We start from the raw sequence: 17,067 nt of genomic DNA, 5'->3' as shown, positions 1-17,067 counted from the left end.
TCGAAAGACGGTGTTATAAGAGAGCAGAGGAAGTTAGTAAGATAGAAGAGCTTGTTTTCTTTCGAGAGTCTCTGTAAGAACTATGGTTAAGATCCCAGCCAGCGTATGCCATCTGCCAACTAGTTCTTTGGATGCCAGTCGCCCTTTAGTTTACCAGCGCGCAAGAAGTAGCTCGCTGCCCTTTAAATCAGCTCTACTTTGGCAATCACGATCAGCTGCCTAGTCGGCGTCTCTCCCGTAGCTTCTTTTTCCTTACCATCTTCTTCTTGTTCCGTATTCTTCCGCTTACTTTCTTCGCGATTCTTCTCTTCCTCTCTAACACTTTCTTCTTTTCGCTATAGACGATCCGCACTGAAAATGTCTATATGTTCTGTTTTTTGATAAATCGACACGCGTATTTACTCGAATTTACGCGTATTTTACGCGTATTTCGAATCGAAAAAATGTCGTATAATGCGTACAATGTATTTTTATTGCTCGGGGATCACGAGTTACAAAGCTGTAGCACTTTTATCTATTTGAAACTCGTCTGGTTTAATCGTCGACAACCGTAAAATTATTTCACTCGCGGGTATTGGATTTTTTGTGGTTACACTGCAAATATGGATACCCCAGTTCCAGCGAGGTTTAGCTTGAACCGTAGAGATCGCGCTTCGACGCGCACGCGAATATATCCCTTGATATTTTAATCTTCGGTCTTTTTTACTGTTAGAAGAGAGCGTTCTAGAAGAACACGAATATTGCAGCGAGTCGAATTCGTTAAATCCAAGCATTCAATTTCCCTGAATTTGTTCATTCTAACTATATCGGACGACGATGCGTTTAAAGAACGAGGAACTCTAAAAGTAAATCGTGTAAACATATTCCGTCAATTGTCTATTTCCTTGGATTCGCGAGTCGATTTGTATCGAATCCGGGACTCGAAAGATAGTGAATATAACGACATCGATGGTATAGTGATCTTTATCTTATTGAATGTGATTTATTTAGAGTGATGGAAACAGAGAACCATGACTGTTTAATCAGAGCTATTCCTTAACACGTTGAATGCCATGGGGGTCACCGGTGATCGGCGCACCAAGTATAGTAGAAATACATAATTTGGACAAATGTCGATAGTTATACATTTTTTATTATTACCATCGTTACTACGATGATGTGACGAAATTAATGCAGTATAAAACATATAAAAATAGTTTTATTTATATAAGAAATGTAGACCTGTTATGTGCACCCCCCAACAGTGGCTGTCGAACATGGAAAAACCGTTTTCTTTGTATTTTACCTGAATAAACAATAACCCTAAGGAAGGTTTCTATTTGAAAGATGTTTGATAACAATTAAGGGTCCCGGCAGTAAAGTATAAAGTGCTAAATTTTCTGAGGATTCTTTAGGATTATTGCGGGTCCGAATAAGTATATGGTAGGTCTCAGCGCGTAACGATATAGAACAGTTATTTAGCAACGCGAAGAAGCGATATAGGATAATTGATAATCGCAAAAAATAAGTGAATCGAGCGAAATGGCTGACAGGTGACCTTGGTGAGATAAATTCTTGTAGTAATATTTCAACGTTGTACGTATCGCGTAATAAAAGATTCATCGTGGTGCAAACCTTGCAAAACTAGCGTGACATTCAACGTGTTAATGTAGCAATGTGATACGACTAAAACGACGAAATTTGTACAACTACTCGACTTCTGAGTGACAACTCACCACTCAGAACTCGCAGCTAACAATTCGCAACAACTCGAGAACTAACAAGTAACGACTAATTCGCAACTTACTCGTAACCGACTATACTCTTCACGAAAACGTCCCTTTACACCACGATTTTCGGTATTCGATTATTCGGTATGCGTTTTACAGCTGTTAATGGCCCAAGATGGTTATGTACACCTTTTCAATTACCCATTGTCCTAAAAGGCCATATCCATAAAGGCCATTGTCCATAAAGGGCATATGACCCAATGGGATTTTCCATCCTTGCCGGCCCGTAAGCACTTTCAACATTTTCTACCTGTAGTTCAACGGGATTTTCCCCGTGGCTTTTCCACGATATCACAATAGAAGGATAAAGCGTGACACAATTTGGCACATGAGTTTTCACGTAAGGATTTTTGATACGTTCGATAAAATAGGAACGATAGGTGCTATCGGCGATTGTTACTCGATAAGGTCAATATCGCTAGAGGAAAGGGGACGAAAAGAGAGAGAAAGAGAGAGAGAGAGAGAGAGAGAGAGAGTGCACATTGAGAAAGACAGGTTTAGCAGCGTGAAAGCAAAAGGTGAGACGGATGAATATGTTAGCAATCCCGTTGCGGGCTCGTAACCAAGAGTTACTCACGATTCCGACCCTCATCAGCACACAATTACTTTCTTTGCTTCGACGTAATGTCGTTCAACCGGGATTCTGGGATTTTCAAAAGACCTTTACAACTCCGAGTCAAACAATGTCCGCAAACAAGTATCAATTTAGTCATTTACTCGATTGGCGTGTTTAAACGTTTACCATGAAACCAGTTATTCGATGTAGACGAAACATTCGTACGAGTTGAATTCATAAATCTAAAACGCAGCAGAAGGCTAAATGAAAAGACTCTGTGACACGGTATCGATAATTCGCGGTGGAAATGTTTCTATCGATGAAAATTCGTTCCGGACGTTAAGGATCGACTTCGTTGATAGGAGGAAATGGAATCGACAGGGTAAACCAGAGTAAATGCTATTACAGGTGAATATCTCTGGGGTGAATAAACGTTTCTGAAAATGATCTAACAATGGGGCAAAGTACGCGTATCGAACGTAATCATTTTTCCAAATACGGAAGAACGATTGTTCGATAGAAAGAATAGAATTGTTTAAACTATCGTCAACTAGATATCGTTAATCTACTTGCACTGACTCTAGACGCGTTGTATCTTGTTCGATTCGATCGACCAATTATTGCCACGTTCGCAACATTGTTATCGTCCTTTCTCGAATAACCGATCTCGATCGATTTCCGGGTATGAACGTCATCGATAAGAACTGTGTAAAGACCGGTTCATAGAAAGCAAAGGAGCGAAGGGAAAGTAAAGAGGAGCGAAGAAGGATACTGGCTCCCACCTCGTATCCACGATAAAAATATGGTGTTTGAAAAAACGTTGGAGTTTTCAGGACCAACAACGAACGTAAAAAACGGTCGAACATGATCGTTCGAGACACACGCTTTTTTGTTTGTGCGAATGTACGAACGTTTGTGGAGTACCTATTCGCCAAGGAAAAATAGAGAAAATAGAAAAAAGGAACGCGTTTCTGTGCATACGTAGTACACGCATACTTGTTACCAAACGTACATATGCATGCACGTATTTGTTTCAACATGGAAACTCGAAAATTGAAAAAGTTCAACGGCCTTTTCCACGGACGAGTAGTTGGTTGACTGGATTACACCATTTTCCAGTTTCGTCCGTGCATTGCACACTTTCGGGACTTTGGCGTTTAAAGTTGCGTCTATTCCCTAAAGCAAGCGTTCCAAATAATTGACGATCCCACGTTCCTAGTTTAGATTACGCTTCAATTTACCGAGTAAACTAATTGTAAGCACGTTGCTATCGTTAAATATAACAATTCTGATACTTGTACAGTTTCAGTCGCAAGTACATGTATACGATATCATCGATTGTTCTAGCTGGTACTGTCCAACGAACGTACACGCTTCGTAATGATATAACAGTAGAAAAGCAACTCCGCCACCGTTGATTAATCGGCGTGGGCGTCTTACGGAAAAAACTACCGTTAGATTCGGCAAACGAACGTAATTATCATAAACACGCAAAACTAGTTGGACACGAAACAAGATCATCAAAGATAATTTAGCCTAACCAACGACAAGTCTGTTCCTTCTGGCGAATAGACCAGTTCGACTATATGGGTGGTTGCGCCTTTTCACGAGTCGCTAATTTCATAACTCGTTCGAGAAGCGTGGCTTATGTATCGGTATGCGATACATTCACTTTTTGTAAAAAAGAAAAGAGTATATATTAATCTATTGGAAGCATCGCATCGTTATATCACGTATTTTTTCGATTCCGCGTTCAAGTAGCTCGAGCGTGTAAAACGTGGAGCGTAAGCTACGACGTAATCGCTGTAACTTCGATTACGCGTAATTAAGATTTCGATGTAGATACTAGAAACGGTGTAACTATTTTGCTGAAACGAATATCGAACAATGATAAATGGAAAACAGTTTGAAAACTATCGGGAACAGAATACAAAGGGACTATAAGGAATTCGATTACAGGTAGATTCGCTTGTTATCCGGAAAAAAGGAGAAGAGCAAGGAAAAGAAAGTCGATAAAATAGTAGAATCGGCGGTGGTGTCGAGCGTGAGGAGAACCCCTGTAGCGCAAGGAGTGGGGGAAGGATAGAGCTCGGCGAGCCAATGAAGGGAGGAAGTGCGCGGCGCAGATGCGTGGTACCTTCGATGCGCCGGGCTGGTCAGAGCAAGCGTGGACGTGTACCGCGTCGGATCCTTTCGATTTTTCGCTCGATTCTTTGCTCGTTTTTCCACTTACGACCGCGTTGCGAGTCACACGGCTGCCAGACTCGGACCGATAGCTTCCTAGTTACGCGAGTGCTTCGAACCCGATCGGTTCTTCTTGCCGTTCTCGAATCTTAATCACGGAAATACGTACGTACTACGGGCAATCGAGAAAACTTCCGGGATTGGAAGGTGAATCGAGCCGGAGTATCGTTGATCGACACAGTGCGGACGAATCACATGTGCAGTGACATTGGTATCGAATTTTGAGCGATCAATCGAGATTTCTCCGTCGTTCGTCCATTCGGTTGGACATAAGACGTACCGCGTGTCAAGTTTATAGGATTCTAAGTTTCGCTCACGAAACATCTGCGATGATCATAAGAGTGAGAATTCGAGTGACGCTATATATTAGCGACACTGTCTCTCGTTCTTTACGTTTTTGGTACTCGCTTTTGCTTGGACCCGAACGCATTGCGGCTATTTTGGACGAGTAGACCAATAGCACCGGTAAGAATGTAAAGATTGGTCGGACAGAAGAACCGCGAGTGTCAGTAGTTTACAGTGTCTGGTGAATTTGACTTTTCGAAAGGCATCTACGCTCGCTGGAAGTCGCCAACGTCGAACCAGGATTGGAGCAGAAAGGTCAGTGTGCGTTTCATTGTGTTTCATTTATCGATCGTTGCGGCATACTTTACTATACGTAGAAACACGAAATACAATATACGAAACAACGAGATATCAGAACGACCGGATATATATGAAAATTATCAGTTTCGTCTTGTCCACGATCGAATAAAACGATATATAGAAAATGTGGGTCAAATCGAATCTTTCGAGGATCGAGTATCGAAAATCGACGTGGTTTCGCGTGAAAACAGACGAGATCGGTGGACGTTCCGATGGAACCTTGTTAGTTTTTTTCTTAACGAAACGAAATGCCAGAAACGTGACTGTTGAGCGGTAGTCGAGGAGTAGTCGGGGTGTAATTAAGATCGATAGCTGGAGATTAGATTGTTCCGGGGAAAAGGGAGTAGCTGAAAGGGGGTGCAGAGACGAGAGAATTCGGGATCGAAGGATGGTGGAGAGAAGGTGGTTGCGCTGAAACAAGCGTACGCGGTGAGCGGAGGAACGTTGCGTGCAGGAACGAGGCTCGTTTCGTTTCTGCAATACCAACGATGCGATACAAGTGTGACTATCGCGCGTTCACCTACGATTATCACTATCAAGGGGGTTTAACAGATTTAATGGAACGTTTCCAACTTCTTTTCCGTCGCTCTACTTTTATTCTTTCCTTCCCTTCGAGCGTGCGTACGCCCAATGATTAATTCATGCTTACCTTCGCGTCAACGATTTCATTTTGCACGCGGTACTTGCAGCTTGAATCGGATTAGGTTACGTCGTAAGTTCTCCTCGTGTAAACTGGCTTACTATCGGAGTTACGTGTTCCGTACTTGGTTTACTAATATTCCACGTTACGTAAGTGGACCATGCGACCCATTCTTTCGTATTGGAGCTAAATACGCGTGTTTACGTCCTCTCCGATATTTCCAAAATGTCGCTCGTTGTAATTTCAAAGTATCGAAGACGTTAAAATATTGTATTAATGTAATCGAGCTTCTCGAATATAATCGAATATACCGTGATATCTGAGAAAAGAAACTCCGTTCTCATAAATTTGCGTATTTCGTGGACGAAGCGGAGTTTCGATCGATTTATTTTCTAAGAGTCTGCCGTAGTATCCGATCCTGATACTCGGTGCTCCTTTCTCTCCTTCTCTTCTTCTCTTTCGTTTAGCCTGTGAATTCTTCCAGTTGCACTCGTCAACGAAAAAGACAGCACGCGTCGTTTCGATTGCTCTTTCGCACGCGCGATCTTACGATCGATCTATTCCCATCGAACGGTACGTTCATTCGATCGACTTTGGACGTTAATGAACGACGGAACGAGCGCGCATCGAAGATTGATAATTGACGTCGGTCGTTCCCGTGAAAGTCAACGTACCGTAAAGTTCTCGGTTCATTCATCGTTCCCACGTTGCGTAATAATCGTTGCTGGCACGTGCCACGTGCGACATACAGACGTTACCGGTTCACAGAAGCGTTGTCGTTTAGCCGGTACGCTTAGTAGCCGATTTACCAAAAATCGTCTACGTTTAACGGTATTTCTACGTTTCTCTTAGAGAACCGCTCGGAATGCGGCCCAGACACGGCACGATACGATCAAACGATGAGACGATCGAGTTAAGATCGATCCTCTTAAAAGCTACGCCGATCGTACTCCGCTTCTTGTAAAACTCTGGTTCGAGATCAGGGATTAGGTCGTCTACGAGGTATCGGGTTGAACGCGGGTTAGACGATGGTAGAAAGAGCGATACCGGTTTCCCTCTTCGAGGTAATCTTTACCACTCTTTCCCTATCTCCGAGCATACAGCTATACAAGTCGCGTATATTAAAGCAACTCGCGGAAGAGGTTCGTCGAGAGGTTACGTCATTACTTACCAAAAGCTACTCCCGGTCTTTCACATTCCCTGTTCTGCCCTGTTCTTACCTCCGACTACTTTACCGCTTTCTTGCCTTGCAAAATGATCGAGCTTTAACCTCGATGACAGTAGAGCACTCTCTTGCCTCCTTTTTAAGAAATCCAACTGGAGAGATGAACGTAACGAGGAACAATATCACAGAGTCAGCGAGATTTCGAAAGTTTCCGTCGAAAGCACGTAACGTATTCGTAAAAATTTTCCGTCGTGAATATTCGATTACTTTCAGATATTTAAAGGTGTAAAGATACCCGGAATGAGTATAATATTCGTTTGAATATTTGACGCGTTTAGTACCGTCGTTTTACTTCCGTTCACGGAGATGCAAGATTGCTCAAATATATATAATGCATGTAAGTATGTCAACGAAAGCCAGCGAATCAAACCATCGACTAATATCGCGAACGAGGCAGTTTAACGATATCGACTCCGCGGCATAATAGATTGTTCGGCGAAGGAGGCTCGTTATTGATAATTAATCTCATTACGAGGTTCTAGCATAGCGGCGATGGAAAAGGACCGATCGGCTCCCTCGAAATCGAATATAATAGCCTTTTCATCGGTTCTTTTTTCACGCACCTTTCATCGCGTATGCCGTCTGCACCGCCGGAGTTAAACTTTTCTCCGCGGACAATATCACCATTTATTATAGCGAACAGTTTTATTCAGCGTATTCTCGTTGGAAAGAGCGCGCAAGGACGAATCTTTTGTAGAAGAAAGTTATCGAAAGCGATTTATTTCGCGGTTGGTGCTAAGCTCGACTGGCCTCTACGTGATGAGAAACGAAATTGGATTTTGAAATGCTTCAAATGGACGACCGCATCGTGACTAATTTTCGTGGTAACTAATTTTCAGCGTATATACTCGTATGTATATGTAACGACCTCGAAATCCTTTTTCTTCGTTCTACGTGCTCGCGTTACGGGGTTTGTAAACGTTTCAAGCTTCAAAGCAACCTTGTGTGTATATGTGTATACCGGCTTCCGGTTTCTGATCAATCTAAAAATCGTTCACGACTATGCTTCCGGCGGAGCGTGTATCGTGGCATGGTAACCCTTCGACGAAGAATCCGAGACGAACGATTCGAAGGATAGTCGTCTCTTTATCTTGTTAAAACTTTTTCCGCGACTTTTTAAATACAAAGTGAATTTAATTAAAAATGTATGTAATTTAAAAAATATTTCATCCTCGTATAAGAAACGCTAATAAGTATATATTAAACATGAACAGGTATACATTATGTATGACGATGTTACAAACGGGAAATTTATAGAGCTATATTCGACGGCTTGCCCGAGTCTCCCCTGTGTTACACTGCGAAAGGGTTGAAATAATTACACGGAGGTTAGCTTAATATGAAACTTTCTTTGGAAGGAGCACCGCCGAGACGTACATATTTTGTGCACGCAACAGGCTATCCTGGCACTTATACGATCTGGGCAGTACGATTACTCTCATACAGCAATATTTTTCTTGTCTTCGTAATTTATGAGAGTAATATCGAGTAACGCGTAACGCCACAGCTTTCATAGACTGCCATAAATTCTTTACTGCACGCCTAGGTCGTTAGAAAATTGACGAAGGAATAACTATTCAACGATCGATTTCCTACAGGTCGAGTTTTTACGAATTACTATACGCCTTTTACCGCATGTCCAAGACGATCGAGTATCGAAAAGAAAATAATTAATTCTTTATCGATCGATTTGCTCGCGGCTTTAAATCGCTGCAACACGAGTATTTCGAGGCATTCGTAGAGACGACGAGTAATAAGTAGTTGAAAGAGAAGGAAGGAAGCTGATTCGTGGTTAAACGATCGAAGGGATAACAAAACGCGTTCTTCGAGAAACGAGCGCATCCTTCCGTAGTTATGCATTCGTTGGAGCGCAAAGAGCAGGCTACGGGGTTATTTTTGTCGTTTCGTCCACACGGGAAGGAGACCATCCCGGATAAATTTATCGCTGTACGACTCGGTGCCGGTGGCAATTTCGGGATAGGCTTTTATAGAAAAACGCGAGCGCTCGTTCCAGCGCTGTTTCATCGAATTATCGCCACGTACCACCGAACGTCGCAACAGCCTCCATACGCCACTTTGAAGTTTCAAACTATCGTTTAACGATGCTTTCAAACAAATTGTTCGAAACAAATATTTCAGGAAAGTGCAGATCTTTCGTTCGTTCGAAAGTTTCAACTGAAAATCAATTTTATTTCAATTGCGCGGCAATTAATTACTCCGAATCGAAGAGAACGCCCCGCCATGAAAACAAAATGAAGCTGGACACAATGGAAGCAGCGCGATTAAAACACGGTAAATTTTCGCGGGCACCGAGCCAAGTGCGCTCGTACGTTCGCGCTAATCGAACTCTTTCTTTCCGATAGCATGTCGCTAATTGCACGGTAGAACTATCGTGCTTCCGTATATCGTGTTCCGTACGCACAGGTTCATCAAAATATTCGATCATTTGTAGACACCTTTTACGAATATATTATGTGTGTCGTATGAAACGTTTTCAAAGTTACGACTATTCGTGCCGTGTATATTAATATTTCGTCGAATATATTTTATACGTACACATTATATATTTTATATATTTTATACGTATATATTTTCGAATTGCTTTCGAATTTGGCCGATATAATCGTGACGACCGAGTCTCGTCATGACGCTAACGTCGAAGTGTTTCGTACAAGGCATAGAGTATGAACGTATAAGTTGCCTATGACGATTCTTAACACACTTCCGTGAGCCATCGTAGTATCATATCGTATACTATTGGTCTACAGTTCGATCAAAGAATTCGTCACGCGACCGCTTTCGATTATTGTTACAACGATCGAGGTCGTTTAGTTCTGTTCGGCGATCGTGTCAGATTTATCGTTACGCCTATTGCTCCAAGTGCTGGGTACAATAGCAGCGCACAAAGGTGATTGTCGTAACGTTCTACCATCGTCGTCTTCGGTCCTCGAGAAAATCTCTATACGAATGTTCTATACACGTATGTGTGTATTTGTAGGCAAACGTTCGAACCAAGTATAGTAGTTGGCGAAGGTTGTAGTGGTCGAGGCGTGGATGTGTATGTGCGAAGGGAAAGAGAACGAAAAGCCGGTCTTCGATGGAACACCTGTTCCACAGGTATGCGATCCTTTCCACTCTTCTTTGTGCTTTACCTCTCCGATCCGGATTTCTTCTACGCGTTTCTGAGCTTTGTTACCGCTTTTTGCAGCCGCCATGGGAAGAACGACGTTCGATGCCACGTATCGCGATATAAAATGCCTCGCGTTCCTCTTTTCACAGCTAACCAAAATTCCCCAAATAATTGTTATAATCGACGATCGACGGCATAATCGATTAAACGGATTTAAGAGACAATTTATTAGATCATAGTATCGTTAGGAGATACCCAAATCCACGCCGTTCCATACTATCTGACAGCGAACCGTTAGGTTTTAACTTGACCTTTGCACATGGCCCAACATTACGCTTTCCCCATTACGTAGGACAATCGGGATCCTCCCCTTGTTCTTCAACACCTACAAACGCGACATATAAAAACTGCAAGCGTTCGACCACGAGACTAGTCTTAGTCTTGAGTCTTGTGTACAGTTTGGCCGTGATTCGAACAACTGTTTTAACTTCGCTACTTCATTGTAATATTATACTTAATCATTTTCGCGAATAAAAGCCTACAAAATTAACTACTCCTTTAACTGCTCAACTACTCCTTTTTTTATGACTTTGAATATCTATGCAAATTCATATTCTTGTGGACATAATTCGTATCACAACGACCGACCGTGTATTTTATTTTGCTGCCTAGTCCTTTTTCCGCGTTTCATACATATTGTAATTGCTAAATACTCGTAACGATATTTTATTTCTCAGCTAGGCTATATACAAGGTGTCGCAATAACTGTACGCAACTGTATATAACTCGTTACGAAGTTAAAGTGGAAGAAGGTGGCTTACGTGAAACTTGTTTACCGATTCATCGTCGTTTTATTGCGTCAAAGCGGCCATCAGACGCCCGATTACGATTTTTCGCTACCACCTGGCATTGTACGTTTCACCATATCACGTTCGTCCCAAGCTTTCGTAATTCTTCTTTGCTTTACACGTTGCTACCCTGTTCCAGCAAACGTCAAAGTGCTCGTGCACGACAGCTCTTTTGTTCTGCTCTCGAACGAGAACGCAAACGCCACTGGCAAATCGACGTTCCGGATATACGTGCAATATGTATATCGACATTTATCCATATATGCTATATTTATATCGCGAATGGAAGTCCAATCTATTTCTATACCACTCGAATATTTCATGACCTTTTATTTTCTGCGTACGTATCGCATTTCGTTCGAAATTTCGTTCGTCTTCTGTTTCTTTCGCGCGCATAAATAAATAATGCAGCAGTTATTTCTTAACAAATCGAAAAGTTTCGCTTATTTTAATCGTCCGTTTGTTATTACTTCGCTCGAAACTTGGCTTTTGTTTTGTTTCGTTTCCTTCGTGGATATAAACAATCGATGGTTTTCTTCAAAATTTACGATATCTGCCTTATTTTATTATCGTATATGTTTCTACGGTTTGAGCGATTTTTATTACACTCGAGCAGTTTCTCGTAAGAAAGGAAATATGGAAACAAAGCTGAAGACAAATGACGGAACATCTGTTCCTTCGCAATTCGCATGTCTCTTGAAATTATTTATTTCTCGTTTCACCTCCCGCGATTCACATCTCCTGCTTTAACATTGATTTATAACGTTTGTCGCGCTTGATCCATTATAAACCGCAACGTGTTCCCTATTGTCTTTGCGTCTACTGGGTATGAGGTTAACACGGAGAACGGAGCAGCAACAAAGCAAGGCAAGAGAAAAGTAGTTAAAGAGGAGTGGGGCTAGAAAGAGAGAGAAGGAAGGAAGTTAACGGTAAAACAGAGAAAGTGAAAGAAAAGGGTCGTGCGTTAGGTAGAGAAAGACGAATGCGAGCCTCCATTTACGGCCAGTTTCCCAATTTTACAGACGGCGAAACTTTATAGAACTTCTCGAAAACCTAATTCTTCTATTACAAATACGAGCAGGATAATATTCCTGCCAAGTTCTCATTATGTCTTTGAAACCTAAGACTTTTCTGTTGCCTGTTGTTACGTCCCGTCGCCCAACCACATATTCTAATCCATCCTTCGACCGAGATGGCTAACAGCTGTTCAAACATATTTGCTCGGATCCGTAATGATCCCAAAGAATCGTTATTGCCACGTATAAAATCCTCTTTACAGCGACAAAATCTATTGGCGTCTTAAGATTTTGTTTCTCTTGATTGTTTGTCAGCTAACTGTCGACACCCTAAATTTCTACGATGCGTCCTTCAAATCGAGACATTGCTTTAGGTTTATTGCTCGTTACGATAAAACACGAGATAAGCGGCTTTTCCCAGGTACAAGGTTCGAAGGTCGATTTCACCCGTGAGCAACCTTCGGTAGAGGCCGGCCAGCACCTATTGCCTTCGCTTCTCTACCGAAAATTGTAATCAACGAATCCGCTTGTCTCGTGCTTTAGACACATCCATTGCTAGTTTTCCTCCTCGACGTTGTAACGTCAATTCACATCAAAGACCAGGCCACTGTGACATTAGAGGCCAGATGTGTGCGTGCCCTCACCGCGTACCCTCACCGCGTACCCTCACCGCGTACCCTCATTAACATCAAGGACCCACCATAAACTTAAACTTTTAGTTTATTGTTCCTGTAAGTTTTGTCGGTTTATGGATGGTCCTCGAACAGTCCTTAGGTCTATTGTACGTTCTTACGAATTACGGAGAAAGCAGATAGTTATTTAATGGGAAAACTGAATATTTGGCTAACGGAAATGCTGATTTTTCGCGTTGGTAGAAGGCTTCCTTCCCCTATCTTCATTTGTTAACGTGGGCTATAAGCAATTGGCATCGCGGATCGCTACCCTCGCTTTTCCTAACGAAAAGCGTGAACGACGAATCCGTGTTCAAAGGAACACAGTCACACCGAGCTTTCCTGCGTAATAATACGAGAACACCTCGACACTGGAATTACAAACTCTCACCAGTCAATGTCTCCCAGATCAGTCGCGTAAACGGTGGTTATAAACTTGTGTTATTCGATAAAGTTCTATAGAAAAGAAACGTAAAGTTGAGTTTCGGCTCAAACTTCCTGTCCTTAAAACCGAAGCCTTAATTTTACGTGACAACGACACCGTCACCGAACTTTACTTGCTATCGACACTTCTAATCTTCAAAAGTCGTTGAAAATAAATCGTTAAATTTAAATTGTTAACTCAGAGTTAAAATCATTCGAACCGTCTCTATTATCTTAAGCGAAATAGGCGATCGGCTGATTCGTGGCGTCGATTACCGTATCGAGACGAGACTTTACAACTCTCGTTGACGCGTTATTCCGCGAAAATGGTCGAACATCCGTTTCATCCGTCGATGCCATTCCATTATACTCTCGCTCGTGTAATCGTTTATGATGCATCTTGTTACGCGGGTTATCTTCAGGAACGATACGTGAAAAATTGGACTAGGTAATATCGCGCAGCAAGCAATATCGTTGCCGCCAAGCAACCGAGCAGGCCACGGTTCTCGTTGTCGATCCTTTGGCAACCTTCTTGCCATGTGATCGTCGCGACTCGCCTGGTATATACGCTAGTAACACGATAGTCGAAGCTTGGCTGCACAGTTTGGAGCACATTGCTCCGACAACCTCCATTGTTTCTGACCAGTTTATCGTAACCCAACACTTATTGTGCATCAGAATGCCACGCTGGTTTTGCTCTCTTGGTAGCTCGACGACCTGTTCGTCGGCCTGCCCCCTTCCAGTCTGTGTACCTTTTTGTCTAAGCAGTTCCTCGTCCCTGGCAATTCTTCTTTCCTTCGTTCATTATTTTCTCGTTCTTTTGACGAAGGTGCTTGGTCCTAAAGTAGAATATTCCGCTTTACGTTGGCTAATTATTCCAAAAATATTCCACGGGACTGGGAATGAGACGGGGACAAAAAGAACAACGCGTTTATACATCCGTACGATTCACGGCGTACTGTCGAACCTTCGTCGAACTACGAGTCGCTTAACGATTAACGGATAACGCGAAAAGCTGCGTATTGACCTGTAAAGTTATTTCTAACCGGTCGATATACGTAGCAAAAAGTCTCTACGCTGTTTAAAGATTAGAGAATAGCCGACGATATACATAAGCGACACGACGATCGCTGACACGAATTATCGTTTTTCCACGGTTCGAGAAAGTCCATCGGTTGCCACGAAACTTTACTTTCCCTGTATTTAAATTCGTAACTTGCGTATACAGCCGTAAACTATATTTTTTATGACCGTCGAATTCTTAATTTCTTTTTTTTTCCCCGTACACGCCTAAAATTTCATAAAATATCTGGCGTATTTATCCCTGAACTTCGTCGGCAACTTGAATGTTGACAAACCATTTCGACACGCTGTTCTACACACCTGAAACGTCGAGAAAATTTTCTGCGATTAGAAAATTAAGAAATACCAGAAACTATTATAAGGGTGGCGCAGCCCCTTCATGTAACGTTACACGCGATGTTAATTATTCTATCGTAATGTAATTTGTAACGAGGGGTTGCAATGATTTTCTAATCGCGTGAAATTGAAAACGTAGACGCTTGAGTATACCGTAGAAGGCGGCTACTACGCGTGCGATGGTGCAATCAGCTCCGACACTGTAATACAATCGGTATAGGAACTTGACAGTGGTGTCAAGAATATGGGTCAAGGGGCCAGAGTATTTATCATCCGTTCGATCGAACGAATTAATTTTCCTTTCGTTTTCTCGACTCCGTTTCCTGAAAGTCGATTTCTCAACGAAACCTTGTAATTTCCATTTAAGATTTTATGTCTTTCAACTCTTTCCCGGTTAACGTAAGAATTCCTGGTTCATGAGAATTAAACAGCGGAAATTTTGTCACATTTTGAAGAATACAGTTAGAAAGTAGAACCACGACAAAAAATCGTTTTATCTGCCGAATATTATAGAAAGCGCTCTACGGATATTTCATATATTTTTCCATATTATGTGCATTTTGTGAAATTTTCAGCTTTCAAATTTCCTATAAATACATAAAAATCCGCCGTCTAGCAACGATATACCGAATCCAAATTAATTCGTAATTATTAGGTTAAGCAATGACTGCATTCGTATTTTTTTTTCAGTGCGCGTTACAAATTAGATCAAAGTTAGATTTGTATGCAGCTAGAAAAAGTCAATAGCCTTGAATCGAGATTAAATGGGAAACTAAACGTAAAGAACAAGACGAAATTTCCACGAATCTACGAGCTTTTAAAATGAAAGTAGCTACGTCTGTGCGATTAGAAATTACAATGTCGGTTCCGACAAAGTGTAACTTCGATCACGAGTCTGTCTTTGGTTGGCGTAACAGCCGCCGTAAGCACTGCCGATTTTCACGAGTACACATCGTACATGGATCCATTTACTTGCGCCGTTCACGCTCGACTTGTTGGCAACTCGATACTCCCGTATTTAATATCACCCTACGAGCGTGACACAACACCCACTCCTGTACCAAGTGACTCGTTACTATCGTTTAACCCTGCAATGCTCGCTCGAAACATCCGGTTAAAGGTATCGACCGTTGACCGGCTGTCCCCGAACGAAATTTTTCCAAACTATCGCTTTATCGTGTTGCTTCGACAACGATATATTTCGATATACGATTTACCGAATTCTTTGTATCAAAGTTATATTTTCGGATAGAATCATTCGCTATAGCGTAAGGTTATTTTTATTAAAATAAAACTGCACCAAGTTTCACCGCGAATTTACCGTATTTTATAGCAATAAAAGCAAAATAAAGTGCTTATAACATATTGGCATAACGCGAAATGATCTTGGTCGATTTCTTCGGTTGCAGTTGGAAAGGGACTTGACGCGTTTGTTATACCAAGTAAATACATAAATAATTATGTAAATAATAACGAATAATCTCTAGTTTGAGGTTTGGACATTGTACTGATATAATATTTGTTTTCTTATGTCAGCGAATATTCCTGTAATATAATGCATCTCCAATCTGTTAAATAAATATTGTTGAAGCGATTTCTCACTTTTAGTTTAGTTTTCTCAGTCCTCGAAGCCATTAAGTATTGTTTGGCGCTAAATCAATTTGAAGGGCCTCTCAGCCTCATAGCCTTTTTAGGAGCATGCCTTGCACAGATGGTGCAGCGGGGTATAGACAGGCCAGTTTTCGTAATTATATAAATAACCCATAGACCCATGGTTTCGGAGCTCTGTTGCAATGTAACGCTGCCAGTACTTATACTTATTTAAATATATTTCTATTACACATTCATCCAAGCGTTCCTCCATCGTATGACCTCCACAAATATGACTATTATTTAACGAAAATAATGCTTTTATAGAAGGTACAAAGATCAACGCGATCGTTGGTGCCTCTACGGAAATACGGTCGATCCAGTGGCTTTTTAGTATCAGAAATTAACCATCGACGTCTTTGTTTCTCTATACGATCATATCGCGTCGGAATTTACCGAACCTATGTACACGGTATCAAGCTGTCGCCATGTACACAAGTAGCTATGTACTTGTTCGGTTTACCTAATGAGATTTAACAGTATCCAATTATCTAAAGTGCTTTTCCGATGGTCGCTTCAGTTCCTATCAATCAAATTTCCCTTCGGCTAGTGGCCGTGCCGGTTCGGTTTCCAGCCTCTGCGTATTTTATTTCGCGAATTAATTTACCGCCTGTGTGTATATATGTGTCGTATAAAACAGCACGGACGATCTTTTATGGGAACATTAAAATTTCGCGAAATATACTCTTTTGCGCTTTTAACAGCCACGTCAAAGCCAACGATAATGGTAGTGTGTTAAAAATCGTTTGCCCCGTAACGTGAAAATTAAAAACGCGACCGACCGCATCGACTTTTCGTTCGCCGAATCTTCTTTAATCGCGTGAATCGCGT

General features: G+C 41.7%; 1 protein-coding gene across 1 annotated transcript in view; it reads left to right on the top strand.

Moving 5' to 3' along the window:
• The first annotated feature begins 4,472 nt into the window (after window positions 1-4,472).
• The window catches only part of tinc (transmembrane protein tincar), a 36,481-nt gene continuing 23,886 nt past the window's right edge, over window positions 4,473-17,067 (top strand). The window contains exon 1 of the mRNA XM_069129045.1: window positions 4,473-5,169. The gene's annotated coding sequence lies outside the window, so the exon portion shown is untranslated. The remainder of the gene's footprint in view (window positions 5,170-17,067) is intronic.

Source organism: Bombus flavifrons, chromosome 15 (genome assembly GCF_040668555.2).
Source record: "Bombus flavifrons isolate JBK064 chromosome 15, iyBomFlav1_principal, whole genome shotgun sequence".
Lineage (NCBI taxonomy): Eukaryota > Metazoa > Arthropoda > Insecta > Hymenoptera > Apidae > Bombus > Bombus flavifrons.
This window is presented reverse-complemented; position numbering and strand designations above follow the sequence as displayed.